This window comes from Schistocerca gregaria, chromosome 2, assembly GCF_023897955.1.
Source record: "Schistocerca gregaria isolate iqSchGreg1 chromosome 2, iqSchGreg1.2, whole genome shotgun sequence".
NCBI lineage: Eukaryota > Metazoa > Arthropoda > Insecta > Orthoptera > Acrididae > Schistocerca > Schistocerca gregaria.
Window position 1 is genome coordinate 256,877,427 of NC_064921.1, and position 16,697 is coordinate 256,894,123.

At 42.1% G+C, this 16,697-nt stretch overlaps 1 protein-coding gene across 6 annotated transcripts in view; it reads left to right on the top strand.

The window, feature by feature from the left end:
• The window catches only part of LOC126336812 (BRCA2-interacting transcriptional repressor EMSY), a 286,258-nt gene that overhangs the window by 303 nt on the left and 269,258 nt on the right, over positions 1-16,697 (top strand). The window lies entirely within an intron of this gene.

The window sequence follows — 16,697 nt, forward strand, 5'->3', positions numbered from 1 at the left end:
ATGGGTCCCCCGTGCGGCTTAAAACATAAAATATTGCCAAACTGCAGCGATGACAGTGATTTGCATCAGTTTGCTCCTTTATTGATGATTGTTCGTCGACAATGGGTTGTCTTGACAGTCTTCTGCTTCGGTCTATGAAGCACCCAAAGTTTTCCGTATGTTACCGCGATATTTCCTGAATCATTTGCTGGTAGCTCAAGATTTGAGGTTCACTATACATGACACTTGCAGTTTTGCAGTCAATTGACACTGCTTGCTTAATGCAAAGCTGATATCTTATTGGTATAAAACTGTTCTCAATTATTGCGAACCATAGCACACTTATTTCAGAACAGTTTTGCTAGTTCACCCTTAGTAAGAGTGATTTATGGTAATTATGGTATTCTTACCTAACAGCAATGGAGAAAGCTGGAACAAGATTTTGTTCGTTGGTAAGATACATTTGGAATATTTGATAAAGCTATGTTATTGCCATTCCAATATATTATATAAACTGATTTGTATTTTCCAATACTTATCGATGGATTTTAATAATTGTTTCTCATAATCTGTCCTAATGTATGGCCTTAAACAATTCCAATTCCCGTTTCAATGTAATAATCCCAAAAAAGCCCTTTATATTGTTATTTTGCCTTTACAGTGACTTTAAAAAAAAAAAAAAAGAAACTGTACAAGACGTGCATATGGGACTGAATAACGTGCAAAGTTGACTCCAGTAGTTAGTCCACTGTGCATGATCCAATATTGTGTAAATTCAGTGTCTATAAAGATCAAAATGAACTTGCTCCAAATGGATAATTGTGAATCGTGCATTTCATGTTGAAAACATTTGGATATCCAAGCCACTCGAAAACATGTTCAGCTGATGGAATTAATTTCTCGTAAAACAGTCTCTGGTTACAGTAATATATGTGAACAGATATTCAACTTTACCAGCCAGGAACTGCGTCAGGGATATGACCCACCCCCATATGTGATGCTCCTAAATGTGATCGCCACTACAATAAAAGCTTTTGATACTTGCTGTCCTATCTTCCTATCCAGCATCACATACTCTATCTTTAATACTGACAACATATACACAATATAGTAGCAAATGGGATGAGAGGTAACTTTCAAGTTTTGAGAATAGTTATGTTTTGGCATCACTGCCATGTTGTGAGGCCTAATGATCAGAGACAAGTTGTATACTTGTTAAAGGCATTGCTGCCATCTCAACTGTTTGTTTACGTTAACCTTTCAACTGGATGTGTATATTTTTTTCAATATCTGAGGGATTTCCAATTACATATCCCATCTGCAACCCATTATAGATGATGTTACCAGAATATAAAACCTTTCAGAAGCCTACAAGAGTGCATTCTACAGTTTGACATAGGAGACAACCCAGAAGAAATTTATAGAAAGTGACATGTAATCTATACTGAACTTATTTTCTCTTTCAGTACTTTGGTTCTGAACATCTGAGATTATTCTGTATTCACTCATAATTATTAATCTGTATCATTGTGGAGTATATGTATTGGCTTGTAAATTCAATTATCCCAAGGTTCCTGAAGAGGTTTCTGCAAAATGTACCATCATCAACAATACATGATATTGTCAGTGGCTGCTTCTGTAGAAGAAATACTTCATTTCAACTTCCTTGAAAACTGCACCACAAGACAGTATTATGTGAAAGTATGAAAAGTAGCCTTTGTTAACAGTTCTTTCTGCTGGTGGCTGGGAGGAGATGAGGTACTGATGGAAGAAAAGCTGTGAGGGCCAGTTGTGCGTCATGCTCAGATGGCTCAATTGGCAGAGCATTTGCATGCAAAAGGCAAAGGTCCCAGTTTTCAGTCCCAGTCTTCCACACATTTTTAATCTGCTATCATTTATGTTGATCATGAATATTCCAGATGTAGAAATATGCAGGACACCAGAAATAAGGTTTCCTCCTGTGCTACAGTTTTTTAATGTGGCCTCTCTGTTTTCTGTTGGTAACATATGTTTCATCCATTCTAGGGGGAGGGTGCCTTCAGTGCCATATTGCGTTAGTTTCTGTAGCAATATGGTTTCATTTGATTGATTTATTTGTCGATGCAGGTAAAAATTGATTACCCATGGCTTTGCTGAAGGACCGATCCTGGGAGCTTCCTGAATTAAGTTAGTTAGGAAAACCAACACTAACCTATATTATGACAGCCGGATAGAGAAAATTCCAGCCTTCTGAATATGAGGTCGGTGTCTGACAGGTGCACTGCCTTATTCGATTTGTCCCTGGTGTAAAATGTTCTTTGCTTTACACACAGTATGATCCACATAATTTATAATGTAAAACGTAGCTTTCAACGGCATTGCTGCACATACTGAGGTCACCCTCTTGCAACTCCTGGACCATGAACGTGCTACTATACCCCTTACAGGGAGTTTATTCTGTTCGTAAAACTGCCTCCACACTAGTAAACAAACAGGTTTGCCCCATGCACTTCATGTCCTCACCTCAGCCCATCTGAAGAAACGGAGTCCACATTCCACCTGCCCTTCCCTCCCGTACTAAGTGAGATGTTGAGCTCAGGAGAATGGCAAGATATTACTATCAGACACTGTAGATTCTGGCACATAATTTTCTTGTAAAAGTGTTGTGTTGTCATTACTCTGAGCCTAAGTAATCTTTAATTGTGTAATATGCATTTTGTTTTAAACACATTTTTTCCACGCCTGGGTTCCCGGGTTCGATTCCCGGCGGGATCTGGGATTTTCTCTGCCTCGTGATGACTCGGTGTTGTGTGATGTCCTTAGGTTAGTTAGGTTTCAGTAGTTCTAAGTTCTAGGCGACTGATGACCATAGCTGTTAAGTCCCGTAGTGCTCTGAGCCATTTGAACCATTTTAACCACCTTTCTTAACAGATGTATTTTAGTAATCTTTTTTTATCTACGTGAGCAGTTTATTATACTATTTTGTTTCCAGGTAAAATATTGTTTTTATTTTTTGTTTGTTCTTATGAGTCCAAACTGGCTGCTGTTTTAAAGATTTTGTGTAGAACTATTAATGAAATACTTAGTAATGTTTCCTCGGATATGCACAACAGATTGCTAGATGCATTCACTTGGTGTAATAAGGATACCCAGTATTTTTTTTAATGGCTCTGTACCACGAGCCCAACTGTTGCTATTACTACTACTACTACTACTACTACTACTACTACTCAACAACAACAACCACCACCACCAGTTATTACTCTTACATGGTTTTGCTATAGTTTAACAATTGTGTCCCATGTTATGCATTATGCATCTTTATTCCCCCCCCCCCCTCCGAAAAGAATCATGTAACGATTTAATAGTGTCATGATAAGTGTCCGATTCCACCCATCTGATATGACCTGTGAGGTATTGGTGTTGTGCTGTATGACGTCATCATGGTGTGGCGTTTTTGAGTTGGTTCATGTTTGCAGATGTCACCACTCCTGTGGTGGATGTTGAGTTTCAAAGTTCTTTGTTTTACATGTGGTATTTGGTCTTTTGACTCTGTGTAATCATGTGTGAAGTAGTTGTTGGAAGAGAGTACTTCATCACCAGTGAGTAACTCTCATTTATTGGTTTGAGGTTGTCCACGTTCGTGTTGATGATAATTATGATAAGAGTTGTGTGTTTCTTGTGCACTCAAATGTGATAATATTCATCTTTTTTTGTTAACAATGGATAAATTCTATAGTTCTTTGCTCTGTGTTGTCGGATGGTGACATAATCATGACAATTAGGTTGTTGCAGCAGTTTGGCTTGATTGCCAACTGTGAGCTGCCATGTTTGTGATGAGATTGAAGTTGACGAGAATCCTGGCTTCTGATACCAGGGATCTCTACATGCGGCAGTTTGCAATGACAGTATTTGGCAATCCATTAGGCTGGGGACCTTGTTCAAGAGATATAGGTTAGCCATCAGGGAGATTGTTTTACTTATGGTTTTATTTTCCGTGCTCTTTAGATTTTCATGTGCATGAGACAGGAGTAAGTGTGAGCATTGTATAAATGTCAGATTTGTTTTCTTTTTGTAGGGAATTGTGTTCCAAGTTGTGAAGCATAGGGAGAAGTTGAGATTGGGAGGAGTTAGTATGGGAGGTGATATTCTTGTGTTGGTTTGTGTGTCTGAGGGAGCTGTTATTTCAGAAGAGTGGTGTAGCATAGTTGGACTAAGAGGTAACTAGTGAGATTGATGCAAGAATATATTTCTTCTTAGAGGGGTTTGGGAAAAAGGAGGTTTGAGTATTTGGTAGTAAATCATAGCATTGAGTTTACGGATTATGAGACTGGTTCTTGCACAATTACAATGTAGGTTTTTTTTTGGGGGGGGGGGGGGGGGACAGTTCCAATTTGCTGGTGGAAGAGAGTTTCAGAAAATTATTGAGTATTTCAGGTTTCTTTTATGGTGCAATAGGATTGTATAGGCCAAGGGTTGTGATATGGCGGGGTTGGGTTTACTGGGGAGTGAGGGGGGGGGGGGGGGGTTAATGGGTCAGGTTTTGTGTGGGCACAATGGACTTAAGAGTTGCTTTGTATTGATTTTTGACAACCTCTTTAAAAAAAAGGAAAAATAAAAGATTATTGTGTGTTGTTTTTCTTTGTAGGTGTAGTGTTTGGGAGTGATATTTGGTGGGTTGATGTTGGTTTATAGGGGGAAGGGCATTTGCAAGCTGGCGTTTTTTTTTGGATAATGTATGGTAAAAGGGGAGAGGGCAGGGTGGTGGCCAACTAGAGGTTGAAAATACCACTTGAGTTGTAAATTTCTTCTATCATCATTACTGGTTTTGGACTCTCATAAGCCCATCCTCAGATGATGCTACTGTGCTGCGGCCCCCGAGTGCTGCAGTGGACTTGTACTAGGCGCACTGTGCTACCTATATGTGCTCATAGATGGCGCAGGCACCCCATGGCACTCAGGGGCCACAGCACTGTTGCAACATCTGAGGATGGGTTTATTATAGCCCGAAACTGGTCTTGACAACAAAAGAAAGCAGTATTTTCAACCTCTAGTATAATGCTCAGTTGTGTATGTTTGTCCAACAGGATTATTTATAGATTTATTTGTTGGCGGCTTTGGTTGGCAAGTAATTTTTTTTTGTTTTATTTTGTTTTTCTTGCATTATTTGTGGTTTGTTTTGCTGTGTGTTTTTTTGTTTTCATTTTAATTGTTTGAATGAATCTGGGGTTGTGGTTTTCGATTTATGTGTGAGGTTTTGGTCTCATTGCTGTGTGTTGATCTTTGTAGGTTATGTGCAACTTGCAGTGCAATGTTTTTGTCTTGTCTTTTGTTTAAGGTATTAATGGCTTTGTTTGAGCTATAAACATGAAGCGAAATTTATGCTACTGCATTTTGCAGTTGAATGTCTTGTCTTTTTTGTGTGGAGGCTTTCATTTGAGCTACATAGGTACAGTGAAAGGTGTGACTTCTGTGGTTTTTGTGTTTGTAACATTGTGTCATATTTTGAGGATTTTTGGTGTTTTATATTGTGGATGCCATTTGTTTTGAGGTGGTGCTGTTTTTCATATTGTTGTGTATTTAGCTTGCTCCTGCCCTGAACACCCTACCACCTACAGTTGTCCCGTTAGTTTCATTATATTGCTGGAGTGAAATATTGTCATTTTTATTTTTAGTTGTGTGTGTGTGTGTGTGTGTGTGTGTGTGTGTGTGTGTGTGTGTGTGTGTGTAGTGATGTTGTACTCATCATATCAGATGTGTTGCAAGTAGGGGGTCCGCCATGTTGATGATGATATCATGGGTCAAAGCACACGGGTGAAATCAGACACCCCTGTAATGCGATATTGATTGTATGTAGGAATAGTATGTCATGTTAAGATATGGGCCTCTATGAACTGATGATAGAACCATAAGAGCATAACACGATGATGACCTCCTTTAAGATCGTATCCGGGTCATTCCACATCAAGTGGACCAGGTGTCCCTCATTGACCATTTCTGGACCCAATGAAATTTTATGGGAAGGTTCCACAATGTGTTGGACGGTGTGTACAAAGTTTCAGCTCAGTATCTCCTTTGGTTCCATTTTTACAGCCTGTCATAGATAGGACTCCCAAGTCTGCACCACATATACACATGAAAAAGTGCCAGCTCTGTATAACTTTTATGAATGGTATTCTTAACTTACAAGTTATTGTGTTTGTATATTGTATACTTAAAGTTTTTATGCTGAATAAGAATAAATTACTGATTAGATTTTTAAAGACAGCTGATGATAGCTTTAATTTTTCCACATGGGCAGAAAATTCATTGTGCAAATTGGAGAGCTCATCATTAAGGCAAAAAACATAATTGTATGGATGAATTCAGCCAGAAATTTATAATACAACTCTCAGTCATGTTGTCTTCTTGTGCATTTTGTACCACAATCTGTGTCCTCCTCTGTCAAAATAATGTTGTTGTTGTTGCTGCCTTCAGTCCTGAGACTGGTTTGATGGAGCTCTTCATGCTACTCTATCCTGTGGAAGCTTCTTCATCTCACAGTACTTACTGCGACCTACATCCTTCTGAATCTGGTTGGTGTATTCATCTCTTGGTCTCCCTCTACGATTTTTACCCTCCACACTTGCCCTCCACTGCTAAATTGGTGATCCCTTGATGCCTCAGAACATGTCCTACCAACCGGTCCCTTCTTCTTGTCAAGCTGTGTCACAAACTCCTCCCCAATTCTATTCAATACCTCCTCATTAGTTACGTGATCTGCCCATCTAATCTTCAGCATTCTTCTGTAGCACCACATTTTGAAAGCTTCTATTCTCTTCTTGTCCAAACTGTTTATTGTCCATGTTTCATCTCCATACATGCCCCCTGTGGGTCTGGGGGTTAAAATAGGCCCGAGGTATTCCTGCCTGTCGTAAGAGGCGACTAAAAGGAGTCCTTCCCCCTCAAGGGGGTAGTTAGCGCCTGCGTCTGGAGACGGACTCTTCCACGACCTATATTTGCGGTCATTTTGGTTTTTCACTTCTTCTGGTTTCTTCCTTCCTTTGGTTGGTTCCTTTCTTTGTTCTTCTCCCTCTCACTGTCTTACTTACTCTTCCCCTTGCCTTCTTCCCTTTGCCTTCTTCTCTTTGTCTTCTTCTCCTTGCCTTCTCTGGTCTCCACCTCAGCGTTTGAGACAGTCTGTCCTTTCTCTCCCTCTCTCCCTTCCTTTTCCTCTTCTTCCTTCCTCCCTGTGTGTGCCTGAAGGCCGACCAATGCGTTCGCACGCATAGCCAGTGACGGGGTAACGTGTAATTCCCCGCCCTGGGTAGACACCCTGGTAAAGGCCCACGGAGGGGTGATTGCCTGAGCTGTCACCTTCCGACCATGCCGATTGGTCCCTCTGTCCGTTTCTCGGGAGGTGTGACCTGAGGTGTAAACATTCACCTAAGGCGGGAGTGCCCTCTGAGAGGGTCCCCACAAGGAAGGAGTGCGCCATCGGAGACGCTGGCAATCATGGGGGATTCCTCCGCAATGGATTTCTCTTGTTCTTCTCTCTCGACTTCTGTCCACAAACGGAAACTTGACCAGCCACCAGTGGCAAAAGTACTACCGCCTGCCCCACAGTTCCTCGTAGTTTCTTGATCTGAGGACGGAAAGGATTTTTCCTCTGTAAACCCTTTCGTTATCCAGAAGGGCATAGATGCCATAGCCGAATCGGTCAAGTCTTGTACCAAGTTGCGTAAAGGTTACCTTGTTACTGGAAACTGAGAGCGCCTTTCTGGCACAAAAACTGCTTCGGGCCACACTCCTGTACACGTTCCCTGTCCGGGTGGAGGCACACCGCACTTTGAATTCGTCACGTGGTGTGGTATATACTAGATCACTCGACGGATTGACTGACAAGGAGATTCAGTCTTTCCTTGCTGAGCAGGGCGTGACGGCTGTCCATAGGGTCATGAAAAAGGTCAACAATGACCTTGTACTGCCCCGGACACTTTTCTTGACCTTTGATAGTGTTCAGCTGCCGTCGCGCATCAAAGCAGGCTACGAGGTTATTTCTGTTTGCCCCTATGTCCCAACACCTATGCGCTGCTACCAGTGTCAGCGTTTTAATCACAATCGCCAGTCTTGTTCCAATGCGGCTAAATGTGTCACTTGTGGCAGGGATGCCCATGAGGGTGACTGTCCATCTCCGTCTCCTCGTTGTGTGAACTGTCAGGGTGACCATGCAGCGTCCTCCCACGGCTGTCCCATCTACAAGGACGAACGCTGTATACAGGAAATTTGGGTCTAAGAGAAAGTGTCCACATCGGCTGCTTGCAAGCTATTTGCAAGTAGGAAGCCCACGCTGCTCCCAGCAGGGAAATACTGTACTGTCCTCGCCTCTCCTCGGACTACCAGGGAGGTGGCGATGCAGACATGCGATCTGACCTTCAGCACTACACTCGTCCGTTCAGCCAGTGCTAAGATCGCCCGGTCGAAGTCTCCTCTTCCTCCCATCACTCCTCAGACACAAGCACCTTCATCAGCTTCTGCCAAGATGAAGACCCAGAAGTCAGATGCACGGGCCTTCAAGAAGGACCTGCCCCGTGCAGACTTCCTATGTACCTCGAACTCCCAGCCATCGACCAGTACTTCCACAAAACGACCTTCCAAGAAGGCTCATAGGAAGCACAGTTCTCCTTCTCCGCCACGGCGCATTTCTTCTCCTGCGCCATCCAGCGGTTGCCACCCCAGGCCGTCATCCGTTTCGCCTGGTCGCACCCCTGGTAGCCGAACATCTGGCCGTTCACCAGCGGAGGAAGCTCCCCCTCCCGGCCATCTTAACACTCCATCGTCGTCTGCCGTTACCAGGGCAGACATGATGTAAATTATTGCTCAACTACCTTCACCATTTTTGTTAACTGGAGACTTCAATGCCCACCATCCCCTTTGGGGCTCTCCATCAACCTGCCCGAGGAGCTCCCTGTTAGCAGACCTTTTCAACCAGCTCAATCTTGTCTGCCTCAATACTGGCGCCCCTACTTTTCTTTCAGACACCTCTCACACCTATTCCCATTTAGACCTCTCTATATGTACTACCCAAGTTGGACGCTGGTTTGAGTGGTATACACTTTCTGATACATATTCGAGCGACACACTTCCCGTGTGTTATCCATCTTCTGCATCATACCCCCTCTCCGTGCTCAACTAGTTGGAACGTCTTCAAAGCAGACTGGGGGGCACTTCTCTTCCAGGGCGACCTTTCAGGATCAAACCTTCACAAGCTGCGATAGTCAGATCACACATCTCACGGAAGTCATTCTCACTGCTGCTGAATATTCCATCCCTCACACTACTTCTTCTCCATGTCGCATACCGGTCCCCTGGTGGACCGCAGCATGTAGAGATGCTTTACATGCTCATCGACGTGCTTTACGCACCTTTAAACGTCATCCTACAGTGGCGAATTGTGTCACTTATAAACAATTACGTGCGCAGTGTCGTCGTGTTATTAAAGAAAACAAGAAAGCCAGCTGGGCTGCTTTCACAAGCATCTTCAACAGTTTTACTCCCTCTTCTGTTGTCTGGGTAGCCTGCGCCGGCTATCTGGCACTAAGGTCCACTCACCAGTTTCTGGCTTGACGGTCGCGAATGATGTCCTTGTGGCCCCTGAGGATGTCTCCAATGTTGTCTTCCGCTTTTTTGCAGAGGTTTCGAGCTCTGCTCATTACCACCCTGCCTTCCTCCCCCGAAAACAGGCAGAGGAGGCTAGGCCACCTAACTTCCGCTCCTCGAATCGTGAAAGTTACAATGGCCCTTTCACCATGCGAGAACTCGAAAATGCTCTTGCCCGGCCATGGTCCTCCGCTCCGGGGCCTGATTCTATTCATATTCCGATGCTGAAGAACCTTTCTCCTGCGGGTAAAGGTTTCATTCTTCGTACTTATAATCGCATCTGGATTGAGGGACATGTTCCCGCATGCTGGCACGAGTCTATTGTTGTACCTATTCCTAAGCCGGGGAAGGACAAGCACTTGCCTTCCAGTTATCGACCCATCTAGCTTACCATCTGTGTCTGTAAGGTGATGGAGCGAATGGTTAACTCTCGTTTGGTTTGGCTGCTCGAATCTCGACGCCTACTTACCAATGCACAATGTGGATTTTGTAGGCGCCGCTCTGCTGTTGACCATCTGGTTACCTCGTCGACCTTCATTATGAATAACGTTCTTGCGGAAGCGCCCGACTGCGGCTGTGTTCTTTGATTTGGAGAAGGCTTATGACACCTGTTGGACCATGCATACATGGGGCCTTCAAGGTTGCCTCCCTCTTTCTATTCGTTCATTTTTAATGGATCGACAGTTCAGGGTGCGTCCTGTCAGACACCTTTTGCCAGGAGAATGGGGTGCCACAGGGCTCAGTTTTGAGCGTCGCTCTCTTCACCATAGCGATCAATCCAATAATGGATTGCCTCCCAGCTGATGTATCAGGCTCCCTTTTTGTGGATGATTTTACCATCTATTGCAGCGCGCAGCATACATGTTTCCTGGAACGCTGTCTTCAGCGTTCTCTTCACCGTCTTTACTCCTGGAGTGTCGCCAATGGCTTCCGTTTTTCTGCCAAGAAGACGGTCTCTATTAACTTCTGGCACTACAAAGAGTTTCTCCCATTCATGGAGACAACAAAATTTTTAGGTCTTACATTTGACAGGAAACTTAGCTGGTCTCCACATGTGTCATATTTGGCTGCCCGTTGTACCCGTTCTCTAAATGTCTTCCGTGTTCTCAGTGGTATGTCGTGGGGAGCGGATCGAACCGTCCTACTTCGCCTATATCGGTCGATTATCTGCTCCAAGCTGGATTATGGGAGCTTCGTATACTCCTCTGTACGGCTGTCCATCTTACGCCGCCTCAACTCCATACAACATCGGGGTTTACGTCTTGCGATCAGAGTGTTTTATACTAGTCCCATCAAGAGTCTTCATGCTGAAGCTGGTGAATTGCCACTCACCTACTGGCACGATATACTGCTTTGTCGGTATGCCGGCCGGCTTCTGTCGATGCCCGACCACCCGTCGTATCGTTCCTTTTTTGACGACTCTCTTGACCGTCAATACGGGTTTTATGTCTCTGCTTCGGGTCTTGAAACCTCTTCCCGCAGCATGGACGTCCTCCTCACGCCCTTCTCGGCGGGAGGAGGTCGTTTTGGCCCGGTTACGAATTGGACACTGCCGGTTCAGTCACCGCCATCTTCTGACGGCTGCGCCGGCAACGTTCTGCCCATGTGGGCAATTGCTGACGGTCCGCCACATTTTAACGTCCTGTCCGGATTTTACTACACTGCGTCTTGATCTTGGCCTGCCATGTACTCTTAAAAAACCCTTCCATACATGGCTACACTCCATACAGATACTTTCAGAAATGACTTCCTGACACTTAAACCTATACTTGATGTTAACAAATTTCTCTTGTTCAGAAACGCTTTGCTTGCCATTGCCAGTCTACATTTTATATCCTCTCTACTTTGACCATCATCAGTTATTTTGCTCCCCAAATAGCAAAACTCCTTTACTACTTTCAGTGTCTCATTTCCTAATCTAATTCCCTCAGCATCACGTGACTTAATTCCACTACATTCCATTATCCTCGTTTTGCTTTTGTTGATGTTCATCTTATATCCTCCTTTCAAGTCATTGTCCATTCTGATCAGCTCCTCTTCCAGGTCCTTTGGTGTCTCTGATAGTATTACAATGTCATCGGCGAACCTCCAAGTTTTTATTTCTTCTCTGTGGATTTTAATACCTACTCTGAGTTTTTCTTTTGTTTCCTTTGTTGATTGCTCAATATACAGATTGAATAACATCGGGGAGAGGCTACATTTCTGTCTCACTCCCTTCCCAACCACTGCTTCGCTTTCATGTCCCTCAACTCTTATAACTGCCATCTGGATTCTGTACAAATTGTAAATAGCCTTTCGCTTGCTGTAATTTACCCCTGCCACCTTTAGAATTTGAAAGAGAGTACTCCAGTCAACATTGTCAAAGGCTTTCTCTAAGTCTAAAAATGCTAGAAACGTAGGTTTGCCTTTCCTTAATCTTTCTTCTATGATAAGTCGTAAGGTCAGTATTGCCTCACGTGTTCCAATATTTCTGCGGAATCCAAACTGATCTTCCCAGAGGTCGGCTTCTACCAGTTTTTCCATTCATCTGTAAAGAATTCGTGTTAGTATTTTGCAGCTGTGACTTATTGAACTGATAGTTCGGTAATTTTCACATCTGTCAACACCTGCTTTCTTTGGGATTGGAATTATTATATTCTTCTTGAAGTCTGAGGTTATTTCGCCTGTCTCATACATCTTGCTCACCATATGGTAGAGCTTTGTCAGGACTGGCTCTCCAAAGGCCGTCAGTAGTTCTAATGGAATGTTGTCTACTCCCGGGGCCTTGTTTCGACTTAGGTCTTTCAGTGCTCTGTCAAACTCTTCACGCAGTATCATATCTCCCATTTCATCTTCATCTACATTCTCTTCCATTTCCATAATATTGTCCTCAAGTACATTGTTCTTGTATAGACCCTCTATATACTCCTTCCACCTTCCTGCTTTCCCTTCTTTGCTTAGAACTGGGTTTCTATCTGAGCTCTTGATATTCATACAAGTGGTTCTCTTTTCTCCAAAAGTCTCTGTAATTTTCCTGTAGGCAGTATCTATCTTACCCCTCGTGAGATAAGCCTCTACATCCTTACATTTGTCCTCGAGCCATCCCTGCTTAGCCATTTTGCACTTCCTGTCGATCTCATTTTTGAGGTGTTTGTACTCCTTTTTGCCTGCTTCATTTACTGCATTTTCATATTTTCTCCCTTCATCAATTAAATTCAATATTTTTTCTGTCACCCAAGGATTTATACTAGCCCTTGTTTTTTACCAACTTGATCCTCTGCCGCCTTCACTACTTCATCCCTCAGAGCTACCCATTCTTCTTCCACTGTACTTCTTTCCCCGATTGCTGTCAATTTTTCCCTTATGCTCTCCCTGAAACTCTGTACAACCTCTGTTTTAGTCAGTTTATCCAGGTCCCATCTCCTTAAATACTCGCCTTTATGCAGTTTTTTCAGTTTTAATCTACAGTTCGTAACCAATAGATTGTAGTCAGAATCCACATCTGCCCCTGGAAATTTCTTACAGTTTAAAACCTGGTTCCTAAATCTCTGTCTTACCATTATACAATCTATCTGAAACCTTCTAGTATCTCCAGGATTCTTTCATGTGTACAACCTTCTTTTATGATTCTTGAACCAAGTGTTAGCTATGATTAAATTATGCTCTGTGCAAAGTTCTACCAGACGGCTTCCTCTTTCATTTCTCTCCCCCAATCCATATTCACCCACTGTTTCCTTCTCTCCCTTTTCCTACTCTCGAAGTCCAGTCACCCATGACTATTAAATTTTCGTCTCCCTTCACTACCTGAATAATTTCTTTTATCTCATCATACATTTAATCAATTTCTTCATCATCTGCATAGCCAGTTGGGATATAAACTTGTATTACTGTAGTAGGCATGGGCTTTGTGTCTATCTTGGCCACAGTAATGCGTTACTATGCTGTTTGTAGTAGCTTTCCCGCACTCCTATTTTTTTTATTCATTATTAAGCCTACTCCTGCATTACTCCTATTTGATTTTGTATTTATAACCCTGTATTCACCTGACTAAATGTCTTGTTCCTTCTGCCACTGAACTTCACTAATTCCCACTATATCTTACTTTAATGTATCTATTTCCCTTTTTAAATTTTCTAACCTACCTACCCGATTAAGGGTTCTGACATTCCACACTCTGATCCATAGAACGCCATTTTTCTTTCTCCTGATAACGACGTACTCTTGAGTAGGCCCCACCCGGAGATTCAAATGGGGGACTATTTTACCTCCGGAATATTTTACCCAAGAGGATGTCATGATCATTTAATCATACAGTAAAGCTGCATGCCCTCGAGAAAAATTACGCCCATAGTTTCCCCTTCCTTTCAGCCGTTCGCAGTACCAGCACAGCAAGGCCATTTTGGTTAGTGTTATAAGGCCAGATCAGTCAATCATCCAGACTGTTGCCCCTGCAACTGTTGAAAAGGCTGCTGCCCCTCTTCAGGAACCACACGTTTGTCTGGCCTCTTAACAGATACCCCTCTGTTGTGGTTGCACCTACGGTACGGCCATCTGTATCGCTGAGGCACGCAAACCTCCCCACCAACGGCAAGGTCCATGGTTCATGGGGGTAGGTGTCAAAATAAATGCACCTGCAAATTTGATGAAAACATTTTGGTGCCAAATTTAGGGTATCTCATCTGTGTGTGCTTTAATCTCTTTTACCTTACTGTATCTATGAAGGGTATTCTTTAAGCTTCAGAAGGTAAGTTTTGTAATTTTATATCCGTGCCTGCTCATGGCTGAAAAAGTCACTCGGAGTTGTAACTTCTTACGTACAGAATGCATGCTCAAGTGTGACATTAATCAGTAAACTGAAAGTGAAATCACTGAAAACTGCGTTTATGTCAATAAAAATACAAGTGTAGTTACTTGCAAATCAACTTCAAGGAATAAGCAGCAATGTGAAATGGCTAAAATTACCCCCAAAAGATTTCATAAGTTAGTTACTGATTTTTTATATAATTGTTTAAGATGTTATGGAAACATTGTTAACCCTTACTTCACAAGATGACATTTCTGTAATATATGTTACGAGTTGTGGTCCCAGGTTCCGTATGTCGAAACTGAGATAATTTTCATTCAAGTTATGTAACGTTTTTTACTATTATTTAAATGTTTTTAAATACCATCTGTTGATCTATTGCACTAAATAAAGCCTGCAGTATTTTACTATTTATCACAAGAAATGACATGTTTTGCACACTTTTAAATAGTGTTGTGGTAAAAGTCAGCTAAAGCCAATGATAGAAATATTATCGTTGGACAAAGAGCTTTTAAAACTTTGATCTGGACATGAGCGGTGCGGTTAGAGGCACTATGTCACACATTTAAGAACTGAATTTTACATTATGAAAAATTATAGTCTCTCTGTACTAAGCAAATTTTTATACAAAACTAAATTCCAGGTCTTAAATTTGCACGTAAAAATGCACTTGATAGGAACAGAAAAGTCTGAAAAATTGACATTAAATGCTGTGATCTGCATTTTTCTTTGCCACTGCTCAGAACATATTTGATTTTAACCAATCTTTTACCTTTTAAGTACTTTATCATAGAAATAATAATGCTCATCACCATTGTCCTGAAGTCCTTCCTCTGAATGATCTTCTTCACTTGCAGAATTGTGATCATTGGCTCTTGCAAAATTGTCATAGTTTTTATCTGTTTCTTGATCTATGTCTCTGACTTCTTCCTCCATCCACTGATTAACAATTTCAGCGAACTCTGACTCATTCAAACGGACCCATTTCTGCGAACACCTTTTGTACTAAATTGAAGAAAACAGGCATATAATTGATGAGTCAAGGTCTAGGAAACCTCAAGTATCAACAACAAACCAAAAAAGGCAATAATGTTATTGACAATACTTCATTATAGGGTTGACAATTTAAGAGGGGCATTGAAGCATTCCATCAGAATTGACCATGGAGAGCAAGTTTGAAAAGCAGCCTGAGAGACAACACTTCATGAGTTACAGGTTAAAATGCAGCCAAAATGTTTTCACGCAATTGTTGAAGGAGTATATGTTTCCTTTGAACTGTCAGTTTCTCTCTAGTGTTGATCTTGTGATTAACTTTCTCTTAGAAACTTTTGTGTCCAAACTCATTTGTGTTTTATATATTTTGTGAAATGAGTGTATGATTTTTTGAGATGGCACTGGTGGTCATAAGCACCCATCAGTTCATTGTGGTAAAAGTCATCTAAAGCCAATGATAGAAATATTATCGTTGGACAAAGAGCTTTTAAAACTTTGATCTGGACATGAGCGGTGCGGTTAGAGGCACTATGTCACAGATTGCGCTGTCCCTCCCGCCCAAGGTTAGACTTCTCCCTCGGGCATGGGTGTGTGTTCTTAGCATAACTGAGTTTAAGTAGTGTGTAAGTCTAGGGACAGATGACCTCGGCAGTTTGGTCCCTTAGGAACTGACACACATTTGAACACTTTTTCTCTGGACTTGATTTTACAGATGATACCCAGATTTGTTCATACAATAACACAATGCTGATGACAAAAAATCAGCATTTGCAAATTACCTGCTGTAATCCATTTAGAGAAAACAAAGTTAATAAAGGTTTACAACCAGTTGACATTTCTCATGTTGACAAATTTATACTGTTGTCTAATGAAGTTTCCAATCTTGGCCAGAAGTTTTGTCCCAGTTAGAGACAATAATTTGGCCATAAGCAACTACAGCCTCAGGATGAGCAGGAATAAAGTTCTGCAGATTTTTTGGATGCAGTTAATATGTGCTACACAGTGAATACTTTCAAATATTATGGGGCTATTTCTGTGTGTAACAGTTAGTAGATAATTATCGTTTCCAGTCCTACAGCAGACGTAAAATTAAAAAAAATAATAATTTGCAAGTATTTGCCCCGCCAAATTTGCTGCAACTTCTGTCCTGAGTTCTTCACAATGTAGCTAATGATTTGGTATGCCAAGAGAAATTTTAAGTAAACAGCTTGACACAAAGTGTCATTTTAACAATTACATGTTGATTGCACAAAACTGTAATGCTGCAACAGAACTGACTTCCATAAACCGTTAGAAAACTGGCACACTGATGACTGATTTGCCA